The 14,437-nt window shown below is 48.2% G+C and overlaps 2 long non-coding RNA genes and 1 other non-coding gene across 3 annotated transcripts; 1 reads left to right on the plus strand and 2 right to left on the minus strand.

Moving 5' to 3' along the window:
- Positions 1 to 951: 951 nt before the first annotated feature.
- On the minus strand, positions 952 to 3,927 carry LOC120616208 (uncharacterized). Its single transcript, XR_005656522.1, has 2 exons — positions 3,617 to 3,927; positions 952 to 2,438 (listed from the first exon to the last, which is right to left on the minus strand). It is a non-coding gene; the product is annotated as an uncharacterized LOC120616208 (long non-coding RNA).
- A 4,730-nt stretch (positions 3,928 to 8,657) lies between these two features.
- Positions 8,658 to 10,448, minus strand: LOC120616207 (uncharacterized). The gene is made up of 3 exons (XR_005656521.1): positions 10,276 to 10,448; positions 9,280 to 10,027; positions 8,658 to 9,112 (listed from the first exon to the last, which is right to left on the minus strand). It is a non-coding gene; the product is annotated as an uncharacterized LOC120616207 (long non-coding RNA).
- A 2,899-nt stretch (positions 10,449 to 13,347) lies between these two features.
- LOC120616282 (5S ribosomal RNA) lies at positions 13,348 to 13,466 on the plus strand. Its single transcript, XR_005656566.1, has one exon. It is a non-coding gene; the product is annotated as a 5S ribosomal RNA (ribosomal RNA).
- The last annotated feature ends 971 nt before the right edge of the window (positions 13,467 to 14,437 follow it).

The following is a 14,437-nucleotide window of genomic DNA, read 5'->3' on the forward strand; positions in this document are numbered from 1 at the left end:
TCTAGAGAATTAATCGCAGCCCTAATCAGATTGTCAAAAGGCCAACATCCTGACAGAGGCGGAGACTGGCCATTCCGTGAAGCTGGACCCCACCGCTCTGCGCCCACCGACGGTTCCTGCCCGCCCCCCACCCCCGCCCTGCAGCCCTCACCCCTCACACCAGCCTGTCGTGTGGCCTGCACGTGGCCCTCACTTTCCTGTGGACACGCGGTAAGCACCGAAGGACTGCCGCCGTTAGTGGAACCTGTGGGGCTCATGGCGGGTGGGGACCGCTCTACGGGGCACTCGACGGAGCAACGCACGTTGGTTGATAAGTCAAGCCAGGTCACGGACCGTGGACTGAACACGTTCTGCGAAGAGGCACCGTCACGGTGGCCATGCGAACGGTCGCATGATCCTGCTAAAATCAGAGATGAGAAATGGCTCTCAAATATACGTTCACGAGTGTGCAGCCACGATGCTCCATGTGCAAATGAAGGTTGACGGAGTTGGGGGGCAGTGAGGGAGGGGAGGAGAGGAGGCTGGGTCACTCAGGAAAGACGGGGCTGCGCCACAGGGCCCCCCTGCCAAACCGCGCTCGCGAACTCAGCATTGCGCTGTTCGATACAGTGTTCCTCCTGACTGTGCTGTTCTTCAGGACTGGCCACATCTCACACAGTTCTAATTAACTTTCCACGCAATTTTCAGCAACTAACAAACTGAGGAAAGACTGTATATAAGCTGGAAATTTGCTTATTTGACTGTAGAGACAGCCGCTGTGTTTCCCCAGCAGAAGTTATTATCAGCACTCTGTCCTCACAATCCCACATGACACCCCAGCCAAAGGGCCCTTATTTACTTCATGGTGAAAGCAAGAAAAACATGAATAACTCGTTAATACACCCAGCACTGATTCGTTACCTTGTCTTCAGGAAACCAGTTATCAATATCAGCCTCGGCCGTAACAAAATATTAGTTTCAAATTTATTTCTTCTGTACAAAAGCAACATAATGAATCTCATACCTCACACAGACAAATGTCTCAAAGTAAAGATGGTTTCTACACATAAGTGTCACCAGAACAATAGTTCGAACAAACCCGCTACATTTTGAGTGTTTCCTGCCGGTGAGAAACTTTGACTGCGTGCACTTTTTAAACGAGGTTCAGAGTCGCTCTGCAGCGAGGGTTGTGTTTGTCGTCCTGGGCGCTTGCAGTTTTCCGTCAAGCTGCACCAAAGCAGCAGTGAGCGTGACTTCCCTGCGTGTCACCAAGTGCCAGACCTTGGACACTGCCATTCGAGGCCAAGCTGTGATCTCGGTAGGTCTTTAAGGGGAACTTGGTATTCATTTTGTGATATTCAGGGCGAATTTAACTTTTGGTGGTTTTATCCTCTCCCTAGTCAGCAACATCAATACCACGCAGTTGATTTATGAAAGACTTGAAGTGGCATCGCATGGTCTCTCTAAATAATAAATGAACTTGCGTGAGGGCTGAATTTAGAGGGCAGATTTTGCGTCAGTTCGGAGGCTATAATTCTACAGTTGGCAGAGAAAACAAAGATCAGTTTTGCTACTACTGACGGCGTCTGCCCTGAGGTGCTGAGTCACTGTGCTCTGGTCACTATTTCCAAGACTTGGCTTTACTGAACATCTGCTTTTCACGACCACATTATAAGGGGAAGGATCTAAGCGGCAGAAAACACACAAAATCCCCAGGACAGGAACATTTTCCTCGTCATCTCTTCCACAGACCGGCGGCAGACTCCAGACTCAACCTACTACTGGTCACGTGAGGGCATCTTCAATGACGCTGTTCCGCACTCGTCCCTTTCGTGAAGCACAATCTGAGGGTGAAGGTGCGTGTGGTCTGGGGAACTTCCTGCGACGACCAGCGTCCACAGCACAGCAGACGGGGGTCGCACAGACGAAACGCCTCTGCCCCCTTCGTGGGGCGGGCAGCCCCTGGTCCGGGTGGAGGATGCGCACGCCGAGGTCCCCCCGGTCTTGCTACAAGAGAGGAAATGAGAGGAATCTGCAGATCGCACGCCAGCCGCGGGCGCAGCGGGGTCGCTACGCTGGGCCACCTGCCGAGGACGGGGAAAGGCGAGCCCGTCTCACCTGAGGTCGGGGGACTTGCCCCCTCTGCAGGGGCTGTGCAGCTTTCCTGAAAAGCGGGGTGCACGGTACGCTGAGCGATAAGGAAGCCCGTTCCGTGAGCGCCATCGACTAAGCGGCCTCACGGCTCCCGCTCCCTCTGCAGCCGAAGGACCCTGCCCGAGTCGTCGCCGCAGCCAGGCTCCCTCTGGATCGAGTTTCTCGAGTCCCCTGTTCTGAAAAGTCCAGTGTATTTTGTAAGTCCAAGATTTTTCACTGAGCAGAAGGATCTCATTTTAATGATCTGAGACAGATGCAGCCACTAGAGAATCGGAGCGAATTCTAGTATCTATTGACTTCACGTTCTGTTAGGAATAAAGTTATGTTTAAATGCTAACGTCCTAATTGCGATCCAGTCATATCGAGGGTGGGGTGATGACCCCCCAAACACAAAAGAATAAAGAATCATAGAACCGCAGAATTTTTAAGCCAAATATGGTTCGGTGGTCTTCAGTTTTAGACCCTACGTTTTACAGAAGGTAGAAGGATGCCGGCGGAGGCCTCGCGGCTTCTCCTCCATTACGATTTCCCCTCTAATGCTGCAGTGTTCCCACGAGTACGCAGACGTATTCTGGAGTCTTCTTATTTAAAAGAAGAAGAAGAAGAAAAAAAAAACCAGCCTCCTCCCACCCGCTCTACATCCCCCTAAGCACTGCCACAGTCCTCTGTGACCGTCACAGCGACGCCTCTGGACAGGGCTGTCTGCAGAGATCGTCACGATGGCCTCATCTCTACATGTCTCCTCCGCGCTCTGCACTGACCTCGTCCCCTAGCACACGGCCGAGGCCGCCCTGGCCACCTCCGCAACCCCCTATTTCTGTCTTCCTCTGGGATTCACGCAGGAGCGAAAGGCGCTGGCGCGAGGAATCGTCACGTCGTGGGGCCGCACCCGTCCCTAAGGCCCGCCCTGCGCTCCCCGTTGTCTGGCGCGTCCCGTCCCCTCTCTCTGCCGCGAAGGCCCTGGGCGGCGTCGCGCCCTCGCTCACGGCCTCCGTGCCTGTCCCCTGCTCCCGCGGGACCACATTTGCTACCTTCGCCGTCTGCTAGGTCACAGATCCCTGAATGTATTTTCGAACATCACATCCACAGATGCAAAAACCGCCCTGGCTTTCGTGTCCAGGTTCACACAAGTAAGACCGTGCCTCGTGTCAGTGAAAAGAAGGGGCCTAATTTTAGCCAATTAAACGTAAGTGACAACTAAATGTGGGACTGAGACCCAGAGTCAAACTCTCGGCGCAGAGCGTTTACACCTTTTCTGATGTTCACGTATGTGGCAGACTGGCCGAAAGGGCTCATCTCTCAGTCCTCCGCACGGAGCAACCACGCGTCCGACTTGGGGCCCCGCGCAGACCCCCTCGGTGGAGCTGGAGCTCGTCGCCCGCAAGTTTTCGCGTCTCAGAAGGTCCTACAGCAATGTTTTTCCTTGTTTGCCCTCCGAGTCGTGAAGCTGGGTTTCAACAGGAAGAGAACATTTGCTACTTACCCTCGAAAGGTGTCTCTTTCACGTGTGAAAACATTGAGGTGAAAATGTCACATATTTCACGTTTCCTCGGGCCCGTGAAATCTGAAGGGGTGTGAGATTCTCTGATATTCAGACGATTCCAGCTGGGGAGAGTAGAAGCATCTCCTGCCTGTGTGTGTCTCTCCTGGTGCTGTACCCTGTCATTTTAAACGGCATGTGCTGAAGACTTTATTCTCTCCTTTACGGCATAAAATTACTAAATTGCCCTTTATGTAGAAAAAGACAAAAATTATCCTAGAACTCTGAATTTGTGATTTTAAAAAAAGGCAAATCTTGTATGACAGTTCGTTGCTTAGAGCACTTTAAATTTATTTTTTATGCATTCCAGATTAACTTCTGAAAAATGAGAACCTATACACATACTCTTTTTGGCCAAGAATTTGCCTACATGTCCAAATTATGTCAGTCTATAACTTACTCAACTTCCAGAGTAAGGGACACGCTCATGTGACCTAACTTGGGTGCCTACCTGCCACCTGCTCCACATGAATGCATAATGCCTTATGTCATTCCTGGAGCTCTCCCAACAGTTATGGGTCACAGTGACAACACATCACCCCACCGGCTGAGCACTGGCTTGCAGTGACGAGCGCCACACGTGGGCTAATGCCATAATTTAATGCCTCGGTTCCTCCTGTACCCTAGAGTAGACGGCGTCTGGTCTGAATTTTGAGGATGCGTGATAGGTAACTGTCACCTGGATAGTGGAGACATTCGACCAGCCAATGAAATCCAGGAAGTTTGTGTAGGTGAGGGTAATTAGTCATAAAAACAAACTCAGAATAAAAAGCCTCAGGAAGTGGAACCCAGCCAGGATCCCATCTAATAAAAATAAATCGAGTTGAATTTTAAATGTTTGGAGGTTTCAAAAAATCATTTATATTAAACTTGCCTTCAGTTTGAGATCACGTCGTCACGATGTCTGTGAAAGCAGCGACGGCCTGCGATTGTACTGCAGACTCTTCGCTCTGAAGAACCTGGGTGTTTGAAACACTAAGTACATCGCTCTTGATTTTCCGACACCGCCCAGCAGCAGACAGTCCGCAGTCCTTCTCCACAGGTGGGGTCCCCGGGGACACTCACCTTGCCGCTCCCGCAGTCAGCATTCCACCGCAGATGTGCCCGAATAAACGTGGCCGTGGTTCTCCGTGCGAACAGTACTACCACCTATTTGTCATTTACAAAGAGAGAGAAGCGTATTTTAAATTCTACTCTTCTAGATTTATTTTTATTCCACGTGTAACTATTTTAATTTTAAACCTATCATCGAACTATTCAAATGAAACTAAATAACAAAACTGGAGAAGAAATAAATTTTCTGGACTTTGTAAACAAGATTTTTGTGTAGGAATTATAAGCCTGAGTGAAACTATCAGGCTGTATGTTTTTTTATGTTTCCTACTATTGAGAGATTATGTAACATTAAAAAAAAAAATTCTCCTAATGAGAACTGTCAATATTTTTTTTTGAGTTGAATTAGGCACTTTGGTCGTAGTATAAATACTTATTTCGTGTTACTAATGGACTGTGAAAGAACTTGACTTTTAATAGGAAAACTAACTCGAAAATACAGAACTCAACTTGAAAACGTACTACACAGACGTCAGCAGCGTTTCATCGTTACCTCTGTCGTCATAATGGCTTGGGCGGAAAGGTGGGACAGCACCAGCACCTGCAAGACACACGCCATTTTAAAAACTGAAGGCTCAATTTAAAAACTTTAAAGCTGAAACTCTCAAATTCCGTGATTCCCATTATATCAATAAAGTTTTAGAACCAAATAAGGACGTGGATTAAAGTATGAAGCTAGAGTTTTGCTGTAAATGACAAAGAGAACCTACGGCGTTGAGAAGCATAGGTGTCCAGAACGGTGGACAATCCGTGGAGAGATGGTGTCTAACCCGGATGCTAAGCAGTGAGCCTCCCAGGTCCACGCACGCGGACGGAAGACGAGAGACTCCTGGGTCAGAGACAAAGGGAAGTTCACTGAAAAAATAAGTAGTAGCTGGAGTATCATCACTTTCACACCAGTTTCCCGAGCTCCGTTTCCCACAAGGCAATGTGCCAAGGACGAGGTGCATGCGTCAGGGGGGTGCATGCAGCAGGTGCAGAGGAGAGCCCCCAGCTTAGGAGACCCTGGTAATATATGAAGGGCTAAAAGCACCTGTTCAGCCTTTTCCCCAGAAGCAGGTGGTATCTTTATTTTACTAGACAGTAAATATGCTTTCCCTTTGCTCTTGGAAGGAGATCCTATAACTTCCAAGACTGCATTATGCCAACTTCTTTGAAAAGATCATCCAGAATTAAAGGCTGCCGTTGGCTGTGCCTATGATATGCAGAAATACAAGAGACCCATGGAGACTCGTGTCAACCATAGAGAGGAGGGAAAACACATTTTAAAAGCAGTTATAGGTGAAGTTCTTTACAGACATTATTTTATTAAATCTTCAACATCATGTGAAGTATGCATTATAATGTTTGTTTTATATCAGCTACATTAAGTCATCTTCCAAAGTCACCAATCTGCTAAATGATACAGTCAGCATTTGAACCTAGACTTAACTCACACTGCCTTCTACTTTAAGTTTAAATTTAACTTCAGAAAGTAGAAACTTTTAGAGAAAAATATATTATCACATTTTAAATAAAGTGACCAAAGTTTAAAAAGAAAAAAAGTTACTCATTAAGAGATAGTTTCTTAAAATTTATAATTTTTTTTTTTAAAAATTACACAAAAAAATTTAGCTGATGTTTCCAGAGGCTTCAACCCCAGGGAGAGGATGGAGCTGCATGACTTAGGCCAGTTCACTATTTGATTGACAAGGGGCAGCTGGATGCTGCCTCTCCTGGAAATTCCGAGACCTCAGCACCTTGGACACCGCCCCCGGCATGCTGTACGTAGCTTACGTCACTGTGCGCGTTAACATTGTTCTAGGGAATGAAAATTTCTGGTATTTTCCATTCTCGCACCCCAAAACAGTGAAATTATCTCTTCTATATCCCACGATGCCTTTGAAATATTTCTTAAATAATTCTAAAATGTGTATACAGGGCAACTGTCCAGAAGTATAATTCACCTTTTTTATTTTTATTTTTATTTAATGCCTGCAGCACCTGGTCTTCCTAGGTGGCCTCCCATCCAAGTTCCAACCAGGCTCGACCCTGCTTAGCTTTCGAGATCAGAAGAGACTGGGCGCGTTGAGGGTGGCATGGCGTAGACTAATTCACCTTATTTAAAATAACTAGTACTCTCTCCCCATCAGCACTTCTTGACTCGTGTCTCTTACTTTTCTCCAAGGCACTTCTCACCAGCATGTCACATATTTTATCCGCTAGCTTGTCTGCCTCGCATCATGAAAACATAAGCTCCATGAAGGCAGACACTGCCTTCATTTGTCTTCATGCCTACAATCTCCTCCCTGCCTATCACGGGCCTGTCAGTGGACCCTCGATGAATAGAGCTTGAATCAGTGACTATGGATGGTCCTAACGCAGTTATTAAATGTCGTGTAAAACATTTCTTATTTAATTTGCAGTCATATTCCAAATGTCGCCCATTAATGTCTCTGTCCCAAGCGGGCTTTGGCTGGTTTAAGAACTCATATTTCATATTGACAACATGTTTATATTTCCATTTGGTGAATTTCCACTGATTCTAGGTTAACTGAAGCCATAAATACATCATTTCAAAACTTCTGGAACGAAATAAGCGAGGTCTTTGTTAATTCTTTTATAAAACAATGCCATTGGCTCTTTTTTGTTCTTGAATCTGGTTCGGATTATGAAAATAAAAAAATGTGAAAAAGACTTTATAGTCCTCAACTTGCAAAAAGAAAAAAAAATCGTAGAATAGAAGCAGCAGCCCTCAGGCTGTCGTGACATCGACTGTCCACAGCCGGCTGCAGTTCTCGGCCCTGCCATCCCACCCACCACCCCCACCCCTGCACCCTGCACCCCAGCCTCGAGACTGACCTCTTCGCGCGCTCATGCTCCTTCTGGCCTGGCGTTGCTCCGCTGGTGGCAGAGGGCGGGTCGCTTCGGTCTGGCTTCCGTGGGGAAGTGGCCGCCGGTGAGCGGTGATCGTGGTCGCCAGTCTGACGGCGACCCCCGGGGAGCTGCTGGGAGAGGCACTTTGGGCTGCAGGACGCTTGTTCCTCCAGCCGCCGGCGAACCACGGGAGCCTTCGGGGCGGCCGGGAGGGAAGCTGCCTCCGACCCCAGGGAGGGACGCCCGGGCGGGGTGAGCTCCGGCGGCAGAAACCGCTCCACTTGCGGCCTTGGTGACCGTTCCGCCACTTACCCCACGGGTTCCTGAGCCCTGGAGGGACTTAGTGACGCTGTTGGGTCAGAGGCACCGCACACGCGTGACACGCGCACCCTGGCCTGTCTGGGGGAAATGCGTGACCTTGACTTCCCGCCTTCAGGCAGGGCCAGGCATCGCGTGGCTGACCATTTATTCCTCGCTCATCCTATGGTGGGATGTATAATTTGGATGTTATTAAGATACGAGAGATTTTTAAAGAGGTTTTTTATGTGTGCGGTTTCTCCGGGCTTAGTCAGCTACTGCTTGTTATAGACGATAGTAAATGCCACTTAATTTAAAACATCACGAACAAAAAATGCTGTATGTAAACTTGCTACTCAGAGTGTGGCCCATAGACCAGCTGAGAACTCATTAAAAAGGCAGAATTGCAGCCCACCCCAGATTGACCGAATTTGAATCCGCATTTTTTCCAAGATCGGCAGCTCTCACGTAGGCAACGTGAAAATTTGAGAAGAGTCCCTCTTCTTCTATGGCTCCCTCTGACCCCACAGAATCTTCTCATGGGCATTACGGGTTACAAAGAGCGACGTAAAATAGGAGGCTCGTGCAGCGAAAGCATAAATTGAAATGTGTCACCAAGACATGACGCTGCCCTTCCCCGGAATGGAGACGTTTACCATGGATCCTTGGTAAACGTCTCCAGTCTGTTTACAGAGCGACATCATTTCCAATGGCCAAAGCCACACATTCCCGCAGCGGACTGTCTCATAAACCTCCATTTGCCCACACCTCCTGCCAAGCTCACCCTCGGTGGACTCAAAAATGGACTTCTGGTTCCTGCCGCTTCATTTTTCCTCTACTCATGTCATCTCTCTTGGGGACCTTCCCGGTAACGAGGCGAGAAAGCTTTACCACTCACCTGGGCGAGAACACCCGGCGTGGCTTGTGGTTCTTTCTCTGTTCCCTCATCTGTATCCGACAGCTCACTATTTCTCACTCATTGCACCTTCGAAACATCCCTCTCATCTCCCTTGAACTCTGCCCCCACCCTACGGAACTGCCCGTCATTCTTGGCAAATGAGAACGGCTTTTGCAGGCGGGCGGCTCGGGAACGCCTTTCCTGTCTCCTCAGTTGGTGTCCGTCGTCTTCCCTGCACGACGAACTATTCGTTCTTCAAGACTCAGCTCCAGTGCCTTAATAAAAATAAAAAACAGTATCGAGGAATTCATCGACCAAACGGTATCGAAGTGTTTATCTACCAAGTTCTTTGGTAGATAAATTGCAATCCACTACGTATCATCACCCTTTGCAATGTGACTTAGCAGAGTCTCCCATCAAGGAGTAGAGTCCATGTCCTTACCCCTTAATCTGGGCTAGATTTGATTTGCTTTGTTCAGTAGGATGCAGGGACGGCGACAGTGTCCAGTTCTGAGCCCAGGCCTCTAGACTTCGCGTGCGGCCACTCAGGCTAGCCTGCGGGGGAGTCCGAGACTGGGGCTCCTGAAGCCACTCACAACAACCGAACATCAGCTGATACCCAAACACACGACAGGGACTGACCCAAGTCAGCAGAAACGCCTCTTATAGCCCATGGGAGGAACTCCCCTCCACCCGGCCATTCACGAGAGAAGACAGATGCTTATTTTTTTAACCGCTGTTGTTAATGTGATTTTGATAGCAACGACCAACGGATACAGACAGAAACATTTTAAATGAGCCTCTCGCCGGCTTGGGGCCTGGTGGCTGCCTGTGAAGGTGAGACCGAGACCATTTAGTGCGTAGTGCAGCCCTCGAACTAAGAATGTTTGACGCCTTGACACAGTTCCTACGTGGAAGAGAAACCAAGATTATACGCGGCCTCTCAAGTCCATCGGGCTGAAAACGCGTGCTCTCCAGCCCTTCACAGAGCGAGGCTGGCCGGTCCCTGACCCACGGCGACGTGTGCCCCGCCGCTCTGGTAGACGCGTGTGCGGACCAGTCGATAGACCGGGGGCTCCGGGAGCAAATCCGCACGCGGACGGACTGTCTGTCGTCCCCCGGCAGAGCCGGTACCGCGCGTCTGCGAGGAGGACACAGTTGTCCAGACATGGCACCTGGGTTACGGTGATCTAGGTGAAAACAGAAAGGGAAAAAGAAGAAGAGAAAACTGGGACCATTGATAGATAATCTCAGGCGAAATCGTGACGCTCTAGAAGATCGTGGAGGAGAAGGTCCTCGTAGCCTCCACCGCAGAAAGTTTTCTTAAACACGATGCAAACGCGCCAGTCATAAAGAAAAAAAACGGGTGAAATGATGACCCTAAAATGTAAAACTTCAAGTTGTTAAGGTATAGTATAAAGCGAATAAAAAGACTAACCACAGAGCGGGAGAAGATGTCTGCATTACGTGCAGCCGACAGAGTCCGCCCCTCAGAATAAGTGAAGACGTCCTTCAAAGCATCGGGAATAGACAGCACGGTGGACACCGGGGAAGGAACTGAGCAGGCGCTGGAACAGAGGTCAGTCCAAGAGGCCGGTACGTACACTAAATGGATCCTGCCTCACGAATAGGCAAAAGAATTAAAACCACAGGACGATGCTATCGGAAAACCGCCACATTAACAAAAACGAAAAGGTGGACGGGCCGGTCTCGGAAGCAGGGAACAGACTGTTCCCTCCCGACAGGGTGGCAGGAGGTCCAGCCACCTTGGGAAACTCTTTGGGGTAATTTTATAAGATTGAAGAGACTTTTCTGACCTACGATTTCAGTGTTTATCATATACCCTGGATCAGAGGCTCTAGTGTGGTTTCCGAGACCACGGGCATCAGCCAAGAGCTTGTTAGAAATGCAGATAGATCCTCAGGCCCCACCCCAGATCCACCCAATCAGAAGCTTCGGGAGAGGGGCCCAGCGATCTGTGTTCGAGTCAGTCTCCCGAGAGACACTGATGCTCCAGACAAACGCTCGTCTCCCCAGGTGTGTGTTCAGATACGTTCGTGGCATCGGCATTCGGGAGCCCAGACTGGAGATGATGGGTAACGAACCCCGGTGGCATAATCAAACGATGGAAGTGTTTACAATGGATGAATGCACTTCGGCTTCATGCGGTCACACGGCTCTCTCACACACGCAGTGTGGAGGAAAGAGACCGTGCAGCCGAAAACCCGAGTATGATTCTAGTACCATGAAGTTCAAAGATGGACAAACCAGGCGCGACGGGGGAACGGGGTGCAGGCTCGAGGCGGTGCTCAGTCGCGGGGCGGCCGATGGCCGTGGCGGTGTTCTGTTTCCGGTCCTGAACAGTAACTACGTGGGTGTTTGCGTCACAGTTATTTCTGAAATGCAGACATTTCATGAATGTTTAAAGATACATGATATATCACAGTTAGGAAATACAAGCCCTGTTTATAAACAAGAAGCTGAGGATGCTTCGGTTTTCACTCCAGAGATAGCACACGCACAGTTCTCAGTGACACTGCATCAGGTCCTCGTGAAATGTTACCTGTTGTCATCATTATGATTATGTTAGCGTTAATTGAGTGATTTGAAGTTTCATCAGATTGAACGTAAATGCCGAAGTATTTTCCTCTGCCGGAAACATTTTTAAATTGTCTTTTATGTTAAAGACTGTCACCTAAGAACTTCTCAGGAAGAGCGACGTGCAGGCGTCTCTTTGGATGGCGGGAGGGTGCTGGGCCTCTGTTAGTCGTCCCTCGTCTGAGCTGGTTGCAGAAGCTGTTGCCATAAAGCCGCAGGCCCCCGAGCAGAAGTGGGCGCAGGCGTCCGCTTCGCTCTGCCACTCTGGGCAGTTGGTAACGAACTCACCGATGGGGTCCCACCGCAATGACTAGAGGGTAAAGGTGGGCGACATTTTGACATTGGATTGGAAAATCTGCCAAGTCAGGCCTGGTATTCAAAGAATAACGCCAGCCCCTGAAAATCTCTGCCGGCTCACCCCATCATCCATCAGCGGACAGGCGGAAACCGGGCCGATGGCGCCCACGGCCTCCACCCCAGACGCCCTTATCCGCGGTGTCCCCAGACGCCTTATCCGCCGCACCGCCCGGGGGGACGTCCCTCCCCGTGTTCCTTCCCCAGGGCTGCGCAGTGGGCCTAGTTTATATTCGCCTCCGTGTACTGTACGTCATAATCACTGGCCACGCGAACTCACCCCACCCCCACAGCTGGTCCCGGGGCACCCGAGCCGCGGCGGAGCTGGCGGGGTGCACAGGGGAGGGGGGTGCCGCGGGACTCGGGGTGCACCCACCCCCTGCACGGTCCAGCAGCCGCCGCTGTCTCCACTTGTTTAAAAAAATAGGTAAAATCTAGCAGGTCACCGGCCAGACTCATGGATGTATTTTGCTTGGTCCAAGAAGTGCTGCAAAATCTATATATTGGTAAACAGCATTTTAAAATAAAAAAATATATATATTAAATATGGATTTCTAATTTCCCTTGAAAAATCAGAAGATCTAGCTTTCAGTCTGGGACGTATCACTTGAAAGAACAACTGTATCAGGAGAGAGAATGGAAAAGGTGTGGAACATTTAGTAACGTGTCCACTCTCTTGAGGCCGGAGGACGCCTCTGATTCTGCACCCCAAAGTCTTTCTTTCCCACACACCCAGAGCCCAGGCGCGCTGATCAGAAGGCTGGGTGTGCTTTAAGTTCTAGAGGTGACCCTATGAGCTAGGGTATCTGGACTCCAAATGATTAGTAACATTTGCTTTGAATTTTTAAAAAATGTTATCTAATAATTGGACTTTTAGAAAGTACCTCTGGAAAATAAAGTACTTTGGCTTCGTGTTCTATAGATAAAAGCAGTCCCGTCAGGTGGCCATCTGGTACATTGGAAATCGATACATTCTGCCTAATTTGTCTCTGTTATTTCCAGGGTCAGGCTCCTTCGCCTCCAATGATTTGGGCTGAGTGTGATATATCACAGGGCCACACGTGACAGCCGTCACCCAGAGGAGTGTAGGGCACATGGTACCCTCACATCTGCCCGGCCCCCTCCAGCTCGGCTGAGGGTTTAAAGTGTCTGTGATGCTTCAGATTCGGAATACTATCTCACCCTTCTCAAAAAGCAGTGTATTAAATCTTCGAGCGTGGGTGCCATAATATCACTGTTATGACAAATAGAAATATATTTCTCTTATTTTGGTAGGAGAACTGAGAACGCAATGGTAAATTGAAATATTTTAATGGATTAAAAACTACCTCTCTCAACAACTCGCTGTACATACATACATGTGAACATATGAAACAGCTGACGACATTGTACACGCACACGCACGCACGCACACACACGCAGGCACAACCTGGTGGTCTAAAAGACTCATAAAGTTTAGAAGAGGCCCAAGAAATCAGAGGAATTGCAGGATTGGGGACATCTCTGAGTCAACAGAAGGGCAGATAAGAAATCACTTATCTGCTAAAACTATATACTTATCTATGGCCACGCCACCCTGAACAAGCCCAATCCCATCTGATCTTGGAAGCTAAGCAGGGTTGGGCCCGGTTAGTACTTGGGTGGGAGACCACCTAGGAAGACCAGGTGCTATGGGCATAAAAAATAAAAACTAAGGGATTGTAAGCTGACAAGGTCCTTGCAATCTGTGAGATCAACCAAGGGTCACCTCGCCTAAAATATAAAAGTTAAATAAAAATTAAAATAAAATCAAATAAAAATTGTATACTTAATGAGTATAAGCCAAATGACACACATTTTAATGCAGCCAATGTTATCATAACATAATGTGACATTATGTCCCAGCTCCCCTTCATAAGCCTTGAAGTCATCATCCAGAACATATTGAACTTTATACTTAATGCAAACAATCTTAGAATTCGATTTCTCAAATTATAGCAAATTAGAGGCCGTGTATCGGAAGTCTGAGGCCATCTTAAGAGTCACACTGTCAACAGAACATTGGCCGTGGGTATGGACAGAATGCTTTATATTAGAATCTAGTATCCTTCTGTCCATCATACTAGTATATAATATTTAAGAATCAAAGAAAAACATCAAAACAGTTATAATTTTTATTTAATTACTTCAAATATATATAAATATATATACTAATCCTAGAAATTTCACATACATAATTTCTTCAAAAGTGCTGGGCATTTGAAACATTGTTGCATTTCATTTCCTTTGTTTCTCTGTGAAGTATATTTTTGTATCCTCACTGTTAATGCCCATTTTATGTGGTCTAAGTGATAAAGAGCCATTTGTAACCCATATTTCAAAATGGTCTGTTGAGACTAACTAGAGAGTCACCCCTGATCGCACGGAGAACAGTGAGTCACTGACCGGTCGGCGTTTCACACTCACGTCGCTCTGTGGTCAATGCTCTGAGACATGTTTTTGGGGTACCCCAATGCCATTCCACATAACTGACTCCCATTCTAGTCGAATCCTCTACAACAACAGAAACAGAAAGGCTAAGTTAGGGACGGCGTTTCATTTAGAACTATACCGCCCGTACTAACAAGAGTGTTAATTCGAGAAGGTCGCTCAGTCGTGGTTAAACAGGT

The sequence above is a fragment of the Pteropus medius genome, unplaced genomic scaffold (assembly GCF_902729225.1).
Source record: "Pteropus medius unplaced genomic scaffold, Ma_sr-lr_union100, whole genome shotgun sequence".
Classification (NCBI taxonomy): domain Eukaryota; kingdom Metazoa; phylum Chordata; class Mammalia; order Chiroptera; family Pteropodidae; genus Pteropus; species Pteropus medius.